This window comes from Cervus elaphus, chromosome 33 (assembly GCF_910594005.1).
Source record: "Cervus elaphus chromosome 33, mCerEla1.1, whole genome shotgun sequence".
NCBI classification, from domain to species: Eukaryota; Metazoa; Chordata; class Mammalia; order Artiodactyla; family Cervidae; genus Cervus; species Cervus elaphus.
The window spans coordinates 18,505,458-18,519,142 of record NC_057847.1 but is presented as its reverse complement, the minus strand read 5'-3'; the positions used below and the strand labels follow the sequence as shown (position 1 = coordinate 18,519,142).

General features: G+C 38.0%; 1 long non-coding RNA gene across 1 annotated transcript in view; it reads left to right on the top strand.

The window, feature by feature from the left end:
• Nucleotides 1-8,919, top strand: part of LOC122688296 — a 68,882-nt gene extending 59,963 nt beyond the window's left edge. The window contains exon 3 of the long non-coding RNA XR_006339411.1: nt 8,825-8,919. This is a non-coding gene — a long non-coding RNA (uncharacterized LOC122688296). The remainder of the gene's footprint in view (nt 1-8,824) is intronic.
• Nucleotides 8,920-13,685: the final 4,766 nt, after the last annotated feature.

The following is a 13,685-nucleotide window of genomic DNA, read 5'->3' as shown; positions in this document are numbered from 1 at the left end:
CACGTATACACTCACACACATACACACACACAGCCCTGTGCGTACATGCACACAGATATATATCACCACATAAAAAGCACCTGTCAGCTTAAGCCACCTCCACACTGACTGAGGAGGTCAGTTAAAGCAAAACTTTTACTGTTCATAAAACGCTGTGGTTGCACTCATGGTAGAAAAGAGAACTTTAAGAGCATTTACAAACTGATGTGGCCCTTCGGTAAATCTTTGGAAATGGATAGAAAATTCAGAACTTTTGGTGCTTCCAGGGCCACCTAGCCTGTGATTATAATAATTTAGAAATTTTTCATTATTTATCTTGTTTTATTTTGCTAGAAGTTCTCTTGTACTCTGGGATATTAAGAATTGAAACTATGTAATTACATAAAGGACTTCATTCTAATCTCTTTTCATAACTCAAGAAACTCCATGTCAGAGTTGTTGAATTACTGCTTTTCATCAAATATTATAAATATAGTCCTGTTAACTCTTAAAATAAGTGACTACTATCAAAAGAAGCCCTTTGTTATGTAATTCATTTTAACACTGAATAATCTCTGTTGTATGACTTTATTGTTAGGTGCTTTACCAAGTAAGAAAATATCTGCCCATGTTTATATCACACTTTCATTTGTTGCATAATAATTAACATTTTCTGAATTAAAATGAACATCCAATCCAGGTAAACTGTGCAGAGGGAAACATTATATGTTATGCATTACACAAAAATAATTTTTATGGAGAACTACACAAGATGTAAAACCATACATTCAGAAAACATAACTGGGCTTCATAATGAAGAACTTTCACAAAGAACCCCTTTGACACTACTAATTAGACTTTGTAAGTTGATACTTGAGGATGAATGATATGTATTACTGACTTGCTAAATGAGAGGGCTGATAAAACTGCATTAGTTAGGATGCTTTGGGCTGTAACAGAAAATGCAATAAGAATTGGCTTAACAGTAAGGAAGATATGCTCAATATGAAAATATTCTTCCCAGGTGGTGCTAGTGGTAACAAACTCACCTGCCAATGCAGGAGACACCGGTTCGATCCCTGGTCGGGAAAATCCGCTGGAGGAGGAAGTGTCAACCCACTCCAATATTCTTGCCTGGAGAATCCCACGGACAAGAGGAGGAGCTTGGTGGGCTATAGTCCATAGGGTCGTAAAGAGTTGAACACAACTGAAGCGGCTTAGCATGCATGCAGAGTTGGCTGTTTAGCCACTCAATACTTCATCCGTGACTTAGGATCTATCCACCTTTCCATGTTTTCATCCTGAGAATCAACAAGTTGTCAGATTACATACCTACTTAGTTAAATCTGAATTTTAGTTAAATAATGTATAGCCCATGAGATATTGTTAACTGAAATTTCAAATTTAATGGAGACCTTGCATTATTATTTTCTAAATCTGGGAAACTTATCAGAATCTTGGTTTTTCTTTACAGGCTCTCTATTCACAGTATAAGATGGCTAACATACCATTTAGTGTTATATGTAGACACCAATATCCAGTGGAATAGAAAGGATTCTGGTGGTAAGGAAGAAAGTGGAGCCGTAGTGGTTTGGCAGGTCACCAAGGCAAATCTGAATTTTTGTTGACTGAAACACAATTTCCTCTAATATTAGGTAGTTAGTTCTGTAACTATGTAATTTAGCCTGCCTTCTGATTCAGGGGTGGGATCTTTTTCTATAAAAATTTATTTTTTGTTTTCTGAGGCTTTTAACTTCTTAGAACAGGGAAAGCCCGTATCACTGTATGTAAAATGAGTAAAAAAATTGTAATGAGTATTCTGAAGTAAGAGAAGGAAATGGCTCATTTGCACACTTCCCCTTTTCTACATCATTCCTAGGGCATGTTATTAGAGGTTTTCCATATACATGGTTGCTGGCTCTTTCTTCTTCCTTTATATTAGTTCACATTACCCATGGCCAAAACCTCAATTTCCCGTGTTCTCTTCCTCCTTCCACTCTCTCACCTTTTAAAACATATCTATATCCTTAGGGCCCTATTGGTACTTACATGATAATGGTTTTATATGGGCTAGATTAATTGTGCTAATATTTACTTTGCTAATGTGTTGAGCCTCTGAGGAAATTTAAGGCTTTAATCATTTCAAAAGTTCAACTCCTTTAAAAAGCTCTTCAGGAATGCCGCCAGTTTACACATCTTGGGGTAATGGCCACTTTGGCTTCCCTGTCATACTCACAGAGGCAGGTGGCTACAAGAAAGTCTGGTTGGCCCGTGTGACTCCACTGTCTGGAGTTTGTTCATGTTTTCAGCCTGATCTCTCATCTCAGGCCGTCTCTCATTCTCTCATCAAACTCACATTGTCATCGGCTGGTTTCTGCAGCCATTTTCTCCACCCTGTTTCCTGTCTCATCTGGAGTGATTCATATGTGACTTCAGTATTTATAGAGATGCCCCACCCAACACCCTGGACTCATCATTTCTTGACCGCCTCTATTGCCCAGGCCTTTAACTCCTTTGGACTTCACTGATCTACTGCCAATGCTACCCCATCTTTCCTGGAAACTCCTCACCTCTCTTAATTACATTTCACAATCATACTATCTTAATCTGAGTTCCTGCTCCTTTCAACTATCCCTCTTCTTTACTTCTAGCAAACTAACTGTTAGGCTTCATAAATAATCCAAAACCTTAAGAAAAGAGCAAAGGTTCATGTCTTTAAGTCCCTCTATGACCCTACTTCTTCATCTCCTGCCCTACCTCTTCTGTCCAACCTTCTTTCTGTGGTTTATCTCATCAACAAATCTATTGTCATCACACTTAAGCGCTGAGATCCTCTCCTGGAGGAATCCAAAATTTTGTCTCTTGAAATTCCACTCCAATGTACCTAAGCCTGCTAAAGGAAGTTACATCACTGCCATAAGCACTGTAAAGAGGTTAAAAGCATGGACTCTGGAGCCTGACCACCAAAGCTGAATTCTTGGTTCCTCCACTTACCAGCTGCGTGCCCGTAGCAAAATGGCACCACCTCTGTGGGACTCCTTTTTTTCATCTGTAAGAAGGAAATAATAACTGAACACATCTCATAGAGATACTATGATGAATGAGACAATATTTATAAGGTGCTTAAAGGAGTTTCTACTTCTCTTGTAGTTTTATTCCATTGTTAATAGCAACTATTCCAAAGCTTATTCTCTTACAGCTCACACTCCATCACTTCAGCAGATGATCTGGCCTCATTCTCAGAGTACACATAGGACAATAGGTGTGAATTCCTTTAAATTATCTTACTCTGGAAATTTAACTACACTGGTGCATTTATATCTCCTTCCCATCTAAAAGTAAGAAATCACCTTCTAAAATTAATTTTCTTCCTTTTCTCAAGATCTTATCCCTTCAAATACCTAACTTTTTCTGTGTATAGTTAACCTTTCTGTCTACTTGTTCCTGTTTCTAACCAGTAAACATGTTTTAATTCCCATGCATTCCTATAAAAAAATAACCAAAAATCCTTCACCATTTCCTTTTAGCTATTTTCCTATCTTCATCCTTCTCTTCATCAGATGTCTCCATTTCCTGTTCCTACCTTTACTTTTCTTATGACTGCACTATTCAGAAATGATAGTATAATAATTATAAGAAGGTCTAATATTAAAATCAAGTGGGAATAAACTCCAAGGGATCAAAACTTTGGAACTGGCTTTTCCCCAACCTTAGCAGACATAGATATTCATGATTTTGAATGCTTGTATATTTATATGTAATGACTTTCCTGCTCTTTTGTTCTAGCATAACCAATTAATTGTTATCATTTGACTACCCCTGCTATTTCCTGTTTCCCTCTTTTAAAAGGAATTAGCCCTAGAGACTCCCACTACAATCAAGACTTCATTCTTCACCATTCCACCACAATTATTTGTCAAGGTCAGCAATAACATCTCAATTTCCAAATCCAGAGGTCAATTCTCAGTTTTCATCTTAATCAACTTCTCAGGAAGTTGGTAGAGTTTACTATTTCCTCTTCTTTAAAAGCTTTTTTCTCCCAGTTGCCTTCTGAATATCACTTTCAGTTCTCTTCCTACCTTGCTAGTTGATCTTTCTTAGCCTCCTCTGATGGATGCTTCTCATTTATCTGCCCTGAAAATGTGAAGCACCCCAAGACACTATCCTTAAATACCTCATTTTAACCTTCTCCACCAATTCCCCTCTGGTGGCCCCAACTAAATTTGTAGCTTCAGATATCATTTATATGCTGATGACTCTGAAACTGAGGTTCTAGTCCAGATTTTCCCCTTGAACTCTATACTCATTTACCCAAGTGTTAGAGTTAGTTGCTCAGTCACGTCCAACTGTGTGTCCCCATGTAGCCCACCAGCCTCCTCTGTCCATGGAATTCTCCAGGTAAGAATACTGGAGTGGGTTGCCATTCCCTTCTCCAGGGGATCTTCCTGACCCAGGGGTTGAACCCGAGTCTCAGGAACTGCAGGTGGATTCTCTACTGTCTGAGCCACCAGGTAAACCCTCATAATACCCAAATGCCTACTCAATATATCCACTTAGATGTCTAATGGGTTTTCAAACTTAACACACTGAACAAACTTTTCTCTCTTCCAGAACTCCTCCATCTTTAATCTTCTCCATCTCAGTCAGAGAGAGGATAAGAACTTAATAGTTTATGCTAGTAAACAGATGAAAGTTAGTAAAGGAGACTGGGAAGTAATAAATTATGCAAATGTAAGATCAGGAAAGAAATGTGAGGAATAGTCAATTCTGACAAAAAGAAATCCAGAAAATGAGGGCTGAAAGGATCCACTGGATTTGATATTTCAGAAGTCATTGATGACTACTGCCTCAGTAGGCTTGGAGTAGCTTACCCGGGAAATAGGAAGAAGACTGATCAGAATGATATGGAAAAAAATGACTGTCTGATATAATGATTCCAAACACACACAGATACACATGTACATAGACACACATATACACCTTTACAATATTTAAGCCAAACTTTTCATCCATAGTTCCAACTTTGTACTTTATTTCTGACCTTGCATCCAATATGCCCAATAATGAACTTATTTCCTTTCTTCTCTATTCTCTTTACTTTCAAACAAATTAATTTCACAAGACTAATCATTCTAAATTCTCTGTTATGTTAAATGACGCCAATACTTATCCAGTTACCTAAACTAGAAAGCAAACTTGGAGGTCATTCTATTTCTTCCTCCCCACCCACATTCTGTTTCTAATATGTCAAATCTGATCGCAGCCCCATCTCCACTGTCTAACTCTAGTCTTCATAAACCTCCATCCTCCAACCCCTGCCACTAATCAGCCTCCTAACTGGTTCCCTTGCCTGAGGCTTTCTCATGCCCTATTCTTCCAACTGTATAGTTACAGTTATATAGCTTTCAGTAAAACACTTCAGTTAAAAACTGAAAGCTGCTTCCAGCTTCACACTGGCATTTACACACTCCCTTGGAATAGCACATCAGGACCCTTAAAATTTGGCTCTCATCTACCATTTCAACCTCAGTTTATGAATTTCCCCACTTGCCTTAACATAATCAAACTGAAGTACACTGCATGGGGTCAGGCACATACTTCCCACATTTGTATCTCTGGAATACTTAGAGCTTTTAAAGTTCAAATAAGTTTTTATCCTTAAATTATAAATATAATTTCTAAAAGGCTGGAAAAATATTAGCCATAATACTGTCATTTAACAGAATATCTTTGTTTACATCCCTCCTAATGTCCCTCTAAAAATGTAAATATTTGTGTAGGAAACAAATAATTTTGCACAATATTCTCACATATTTTACTTAGCTAGTCCTTGTCATGTTGCAGAAAAGAAATAACAAAAATTATACAGTTTATTATAAGGAAAAGAAATAAAGATGAAAGAAAAAAAAAAGGGTGGGGACAGAATAGAGCCATGAATAAGGTTTAAGATGCATACCATGATGACCTACTCATCTACCATAAGTGAGCCACACATTTGGCTTTCAATTTTCTAGCTGCCAATGTGAAAACAGACATTTTGTCAGTTATCCAACTCCCAGTGCCTGTGAGATTAAACAAAAATGTCCTGGTAATTTTAACTCTTCTTGGAACAAATATTGTAAAAGAATATTTCTCCTGAGGTTCTCCTATAAAGAATACAGGGTGATATACTTAACAAGATTCTTATTAGAGATGGCACATTTCATTCCATGTCACTGTTCAAACTGAGAATCAATATAGGCAGATGCCATTGCACAAATCATAGAGTGATTCTGTAAAAACCATCTTCTTGAAAATAATTTGATACTAACAAGGCACCCAGCTCTTTGCTGGTCTGCTTAAGTGGTACTAGTGGTAAAGAACCTGCCTCCCAATTCAAGAGAAGCGGGTTCGATCCCTGGGTTGGGAAGATCCCCTGGAGGAGGGCATGGCAACCCACTCCACTTCTTTCCTGGAAAATCCCATGGACAGAGGAGCCTGGCGGGCTACAGTTCATAGGATCACAAAGAATCGAACACGGCTAAAGTGACTTAGCACACATGCATGTATTTAAATCATGAGTAAATATATTAAAATGCCCACATATCATATGTTAGATAGTCACAGTAGTGACTGAAGTTTCTTTAGAAAATCTTTCTGAAAGTTGTTTCTCTTCAAAATAGAGTTTAAAATATTTCTTAGGGGAAGACTTCCCTTATGGCTCAGCTGGTAAAGGATCCGCCTGCAGTGCAGGAGACCTGGGTTCAATCCCTTGGTTCAGAAGATGCCCTGGAGAAGGGAATGGCTGCCCACTCCAATATTCTGGCCTGGAGAATTCCATGGACTGTATAGACTGGGGTTGCAAAGAATTGGACACGACTGAGTGTCACTAGGCGAAGTCTTAAAATGTCATGTCCTATGCTGGGCAGTCCTTGCTTGGAAGGCCAGATTTTAGGTTGAGAAGAAAAAATCCCCTTGTTTTGATCATGAACATTGTTCCCTCTGAGAAAGTCCTCTGAGAGCAAGAACACGTCTGGGCCATGGGTATTAAAGTCTTGGGCTAGTCTTGGGTTAGTCTTGCATCTAATATAGAATAGGATGTTATCCTAGAAGAAAGGACTCAAACATAAGCTGAAGAACATACTTGTTTGCAGAGATTCTCACCGTCTCCAACCTGAAGTCCTCTCCAGAAACATGGCTAGGTGGAGTTACAGATTTGGGGCCAGAAGTATCAACTTTACTTCTGTAATGTTACATGCTGGTAAGAAGCCTGGACACTCAAATCTTTGTTTTTAACATTCTCTGAGTTTTTCAGAAGATTTGATGAGATAAAAACAATTTTTTTTTAACCTCTGCCTTTCTGTTTGTAGGACTGCTAAGATATGGATTTTTATCCCTAATTGTCACGAACTAAGATGGTTGACCTTAGGCAGGCAAGTTTCTCAGCTCAGCTTCCTCCTTTGTAAAATTAAGGAGTGGTAGCGGGTTACCAATTTCCTCTGCCCATCAACTGTAAGTGCAGAGTCCCCTCGGTTTGATGAGAAGTGGTTGCCAAGGTTTCTCTAACTAGACTTGGAGAATCTAAGACATCCACACATCTTGTGTAGGAGCACTGGCTCTGCAGGGGGGAAGTCCTGGTTCCACTCTGCCCCTTACTAGTATGTGGCCTGGGGCAAGCACTAACCTCTCTGAAACTCAGTTTCCCTATCTATAAAGTGAGGGTATTACAAACTCGTATGTGTGCATTAGTCGCTTAGTTGTGTCCAACTCTTTGTGACCCCATGGACTGCTAGTAGCCTGCCAGGCTCCTCTATGCAAGGAATTCTCTCAGGCCAGAATACTGGAGTGGGTTGCCACTTCCTTCTCCAGGGACAAACTTGTATAGAGTTGTATTAAACCAGACACTGTAAATCCAGGTATAAATACAGTGTCTGAAACAAAGCAAGTGCTCAATCAAAAGTACCCATTTTTAACACTGTTATTTCCTTGGGTCCACTGAAATAAATGCTCTTCTAAAAGCATTTCTTCAAGTTGAATATCCACTAGTGTAGTTATAGTGTTTAAAGGTTTTAAGGTGCCAACTTGGGCTGAGTTGTTTTTAAAAAAATTGGAAAGACACAGGCTCAGGAGAATTTTAAAAAATTAAGCAAAACAACCTGTGTGTTGACCTTTACCCTGTAGCTCTTTCATTTAATAACAGTCTATTAACAAACACAACTTTAAGCTGTTTGATAATACTAATGGAATCCAGGCCAAATATGCCACTGAAACAGCAGTAATGAACTTTCTTACCTCAAAGAAATTTTAGTGGAGGTTTGCTTTATTTTTCTGTTTTGAAATAAGATTGTGAAGAAGTTCTTAGTTTGAGGTTCCCACCAGTAGATATTTGGTCCTTTAACCTTTGATAATATGTAGATCATATTTCAATATAACTAAATACAATAAACTCATTCTTAGATAGGAAAGATAAGCTTTGAAGGTCGTGTAAGTACTTATTTTATAACTTTAAAGCAATTGTTTAATCACAAAAGGAAAAAATGTGGGAAACCAGAGTTCTTTACCGTACTTTAACTACAGCAGGAAATATGTGTTTGTTTATTATGACCCTCATGCTTCCATAGCCAGATTAACTTTCAAACACAGAGTTTTCATTCTGCCTAACCAATAATTGTCACCGTGACTGTGGAAACTGATAATTTGCAGGGAGTTCAAGAATACTTGCATAATTATATCCACTAGAGCCTGGCTTGTCTCCACCACTTGGGGATAGACTCTTTGTGAACAGGGACCCCTTTTAAGAGTAGGGTCCTCTACAGGAGTTCTAAATTACCGTTTTATATTAAGGATGTCTCTTTGTTGATTCTAGGTTTTTCTTCATTTATGAGATGTGAGCTTCAGCTGATTTGTAATAGGTTGTAGAAGAGTAATCACTTGTATTTCTGCTAGAAAGCATTCTGCAGGATAAAAGGTGAGTGACATGTTTTATAGATAGATAAATAAATAAGACCTTACATTGTTGCATGAATCTTGAATACCTGCAGGTTAAAACCCCCAAATTTATCAAGCCATTGTATAGACTTATATTAATTCAATTTTAAAAGTTCTTAGGAACTAGCTTATTATTTTCTGTCTCTATTTCCTTTAATATCTTATTGTTGGATTAACTCTCATAAAACTTCTCTTACTTTAAAAGATTGCATACTGAATTTATACAGAACTTTCTAAAAATTGCCTATAACCATTATTTGTCAAAATGATTTAATCAGAAAAAAAATTATTAAATAAGTATGTAACTTCTGAATTCAGGGGGACAAACGGGGGGATTTAAAACTGTCACTGAGTTCTCAGGGATCTACTGACCCTACCTACCAGTGCAGAGCTGGTTGAAACTGAACGTCCTAGTTTTGATGGCTTACCGGCTCAATCTTGTACGTTTTGGTTAGTGATGGTAAGGAAAGCTGGTGGAGCTGAATGTAAAGAATAGCCAAAAATGGTTGAACAGAATCCTGGCTGAGTCTGGCAGAAACCCCGCTCTCTCCCCATTTTGTCCTCAAACTTGCCAAGCCTTGTTCTCTTTGGCTTTATTTTAAAAATGCATTTCTGGTGAGTGAGGAAAGGTTTTGTACTGTGTTTTCAATGACTCACCCAAAATAACTCCATTCAACTTGTAAACGGTCCTGTTCTGAATGCAGATTGTTTGTTCTGAGATGGGCATGAAGGGGCTGCGAAAGGGAGATTAGAGAGGGGAAATGTGGTGGGAGCGGTCAGTGCGGTTTACAGTTTATTCAGGTTCAGGAACACATCAGAATTGCTTCTTAAAAGGACTGTATGTGTGTGTGGGGGGGCGGTGTATATTTTACAGAACCATTTGTGAGGTCTGTACCATTTAAAGCTTTTATAGATTATCAGTATTATACAGATACATGGCTCATCTAGTTACCAACCTGTTTTTCTGATCCTCATAAAATGTGGTGGAAGGAGAGGTTACAATTATAATAAACATATAATTCCAAATATATGCATAGTGAAATAATTTTTAAAAAGTTTTAAGTGCCTTTAAGTAGGAAGAATCATATAGGTAACATAAGAGCTAGGAATTAATCTTAAACTAGGAAGAAAATACGTGTCAGTAAATCGATCACATAAAAGAACTGCGAAAACTGGAAGATGCAACAATGACGTCCTCCTGTTTTGTTGTGTACCGTGGAAAAATGTTTAATTCAAGTGGCAAAGACTGAGCATTTGATATCAATAAATATACCTTTTCCAAAGCTTTCATGATTCAAAACATCAGAGTCCTTTAAAAGCAATATTTCAAGGCAGGACTGAAAAGGAAGTGAAGAAAAGGACCGATCTTAAAGCTTCACAAACGAATTAAATACATTTTGGCTTTCCCATGTGTTACTATGTCCAGTTATGAGGACTTTCAAAACCTTCTTTGAGTTCCTTCATGAATTTAACAAATAAAGCTTATTCTGTTATATAGTCTTGCTTCGTGTCATTGTTGACGAAGATAGATAAGCCATTCTCACCTGTTGCTCAGAAACACCAGAAAATTGAGCCACTGAAAAGAAAACCAGAAGACGAAAAGGTTTTACCTTGGAGGGGGTAAATTTAGCACTGTGTGGAGAACTGAAGACCTCGTAACCTAGGAATGGTGAACTGAGCGATAAATGACAAGTTTTTAATATGCACAAAATGAGAAAGTATATAAATTTACTCAGATTATATAAATAATTTGCAAGGCAAAGTTCCAGTGGTATTAACACCTGTATTTTCTGATGTATACTCGGGAAAATGAGGCAAATCAAAATAGAAGATTATTTTGCTATGTTAGTGCTTATTCATGAGGATGGTGAACTAGTATAGTAAGAGTTTTTGCTAATGTGGAAAAAAACCAGACAATAGGTAATAGGTTTAAATTATAGACCTTAAATACTGAATTTTATTACTTTAAAATATATACAATAACCAGAAATACTTTAATGGCTAATAATGACTTTAAAATATATAAAAAAAAAATCTAAGGCAAACTAACCACCTTTCTGCATAGTTTAATTATATGACTTGTAAACAAATCTTTGAAAGTTTTTGAAGAATTCACTGGTTCAGAAACATTTTCCTTTCATCCTCTTTTATCCTATTATAAATCATTAAACTAGTATCCCTGGAAATGTTAACAGTTATATTGAGGGGGCCCAAAAGATTACATGTTGAAATGAACTTTAGAATGTTGGGTTAAGCAAAGTTAAACAGTTTTATTTAAAAAAAAAAAAAAAAAACTTGAGGACTTCTCAGGTCTTTAATATTCATTGTGACTGGGTTGGGATTGGGGGAGATGAGAATAAGCAGAGTTTACCAAACTTAGTTTATATAGAATTCTTTCCTCCAGATAATTCTATTATTACAACAAAGGGATCTGGAAGGTGTTAAGTAAATAGAATGGCAGATTAAATAAAAAGTGTAGCATATTATATTTCAATTTGGTAAACTGAAACACTATACCACTTTCTGATCAGGTTCTGAATTATTAAGATTTTGATGCACAAAATAAAATTTTTAATTATGTAAATACTGAAGAAACAATGCCTTAACTAGAACCAAACTGCCTTAGTATGGTGACTGGTGGCTTAGTCGCTAAGTCATGTCTGACTCTTGTGACCTCTAACCCTGTGATCTCTAACCCTAACCCTAACCCTAATTATGGATGGGTTAGACTATGGCCTGCCAGGATCCTCTGTCCATGGAATTCTCCAGGCAAGAATACTGGAGTGGGTGGCCATTTCCTTCTCCAGGGGATCTTCCCAACCCAGGGATTGAACCCGGTCTCCTGCATTGCAGGCAGACTCTTTACCAACTGAGATACAAGCCAGTTTTCCTACTAGTAAATCTTGTTTTGTAATTTGGAGTAATATGTTAAGGCCTTGTTGTTGTTGTTCAGTCACTAAGTCATATCTGACTGTACGCAACCCCATGAACTACAGCACACCAGGATTCCCTATCCTTACTATCTCCGGGAGTTTGCTCAGACTCATGTTCACTGAGTTGATGATGCCATCCAACCATCTCATCCTCTGTCGCCCCTTCTCCTTCTGCCCTCAATCTTTCTGAGCATTAGGGTCTTTTCCAATGAGTCAGCTCTTCCCATCAGGTGGCCAAAATACTGGAGCTTCAGCTTCAGCATCAGTCCTTTCAATGAATATTCAGGGTTGATTTCCTTTAGGATTGACTGGTTTGATCTCCTTGCAGTCCAAGGGACTCTCAAGAGTCTTCTGCAGCACCACAATTCAAAAGCATCAATTCTTTGGCACTCAGCCTTCTTTATCAGTAATGAATTATACTGAGCATAATGTTTCACTTTTGATATATGCTTTTCTACTTAAAATTGGCTAAATTAACTGGAGTTGGTTTTCTGTCCTAGCCTGACTTTATAATGTTTAAAAATTTCAGCTGCAAAAGCACGCAGATGTCATTTACTATAAGAATAAATCCCCACATGAGATTGATTTTTGTCTTGTGCAATATACCAATTCCAGCAGTGATACTGAATTTCTACTTTGTTTCATGTAATCCTCACTTCACCTTTGGGCAGGCAGTTATCATGACCACTATTTCACAGATGAGGAATGTGATAGCTAGAGATATCAGCTGCTTTACCCCAGGCCATACAAGAGACAGAAGGAGATAGGAACAGATTTCAAACTTCAGTCTGACACCAAAGACTCTACTGTTTCCACTATATCATGCTGGATGGGATTATCTGCATCTAGTATATATATTTTTCTTCCTTCACCTTGTAGGCATTAGTAGTCACTTCAGTCGGGTCCGACTCTGTGTGACCCTATGGACTATAGCTCGTCAGGCTCCTCTGTCCATGGGATTTTCCAGGCAAGAATACTGGAGTGGGTTACTACTTCCTCCTCCAGGGCATCTTCCTGATCCAGGGATTGAACCTGTTGTCTCTTAAGTCTCCCATATTGGCAGGCAGTTTCTTTACCACCAAATAGGGAAAGGAGTATGTCAAGACTGGTATATTGTCACCCTGCTTATTTAACTTATATGCAGAGTATATCATGAGAAACACTGGGCTGGATGAAGCATAGTTAGAATCAAGATTGCTGGGAGAAATATCAATAACCTCAGATATGCAGATGACACCACACTTATGGCAGAAAGTGAAAAAGAACTAAAGAGCCTCTTGATGAAAGTGAAAGAGGGTAGTGAAACAGTTGGCTTAAGACTCAGCATTCAGAAAACTAAGATCATCGCATCTGGTCCCACCACTTCATGGCAAATAGATGGGGAAACAGTGGAAACAGTGACAGACTTTATTTTGGGGGGCTTAAAAATCACTGCAGATGGTGACTGCAGCCAGGAAATTAAAAGATGCTTGCTCCTTGGAAGAAAAGTTATGACTAACCTAGACAGCATATTAAAAAGCAGAGACATTACTTTGCCAACAAAGATCTGTCTAGTCAAGGCTATGGTTTTTCCAGTGGTCATGTATGGATGTGAGAGTTGGACTGTAAAGAAAGCTAAGCGCCGAAGACTTGATGCTTTTGAACTGTGGTGTTGGAGATGACTCTTGAGAGTCCCTTGGACTGCAAGAAGATCCAACCAGTCAATCCCAAAGGAAATCAGTTCTGAATATTAATTGGAAGGACTGATGTTGAAGCTGAAACTCCAATCCTTTGGCTACCTGATGCGAAGAACCAACTCATTTGAAA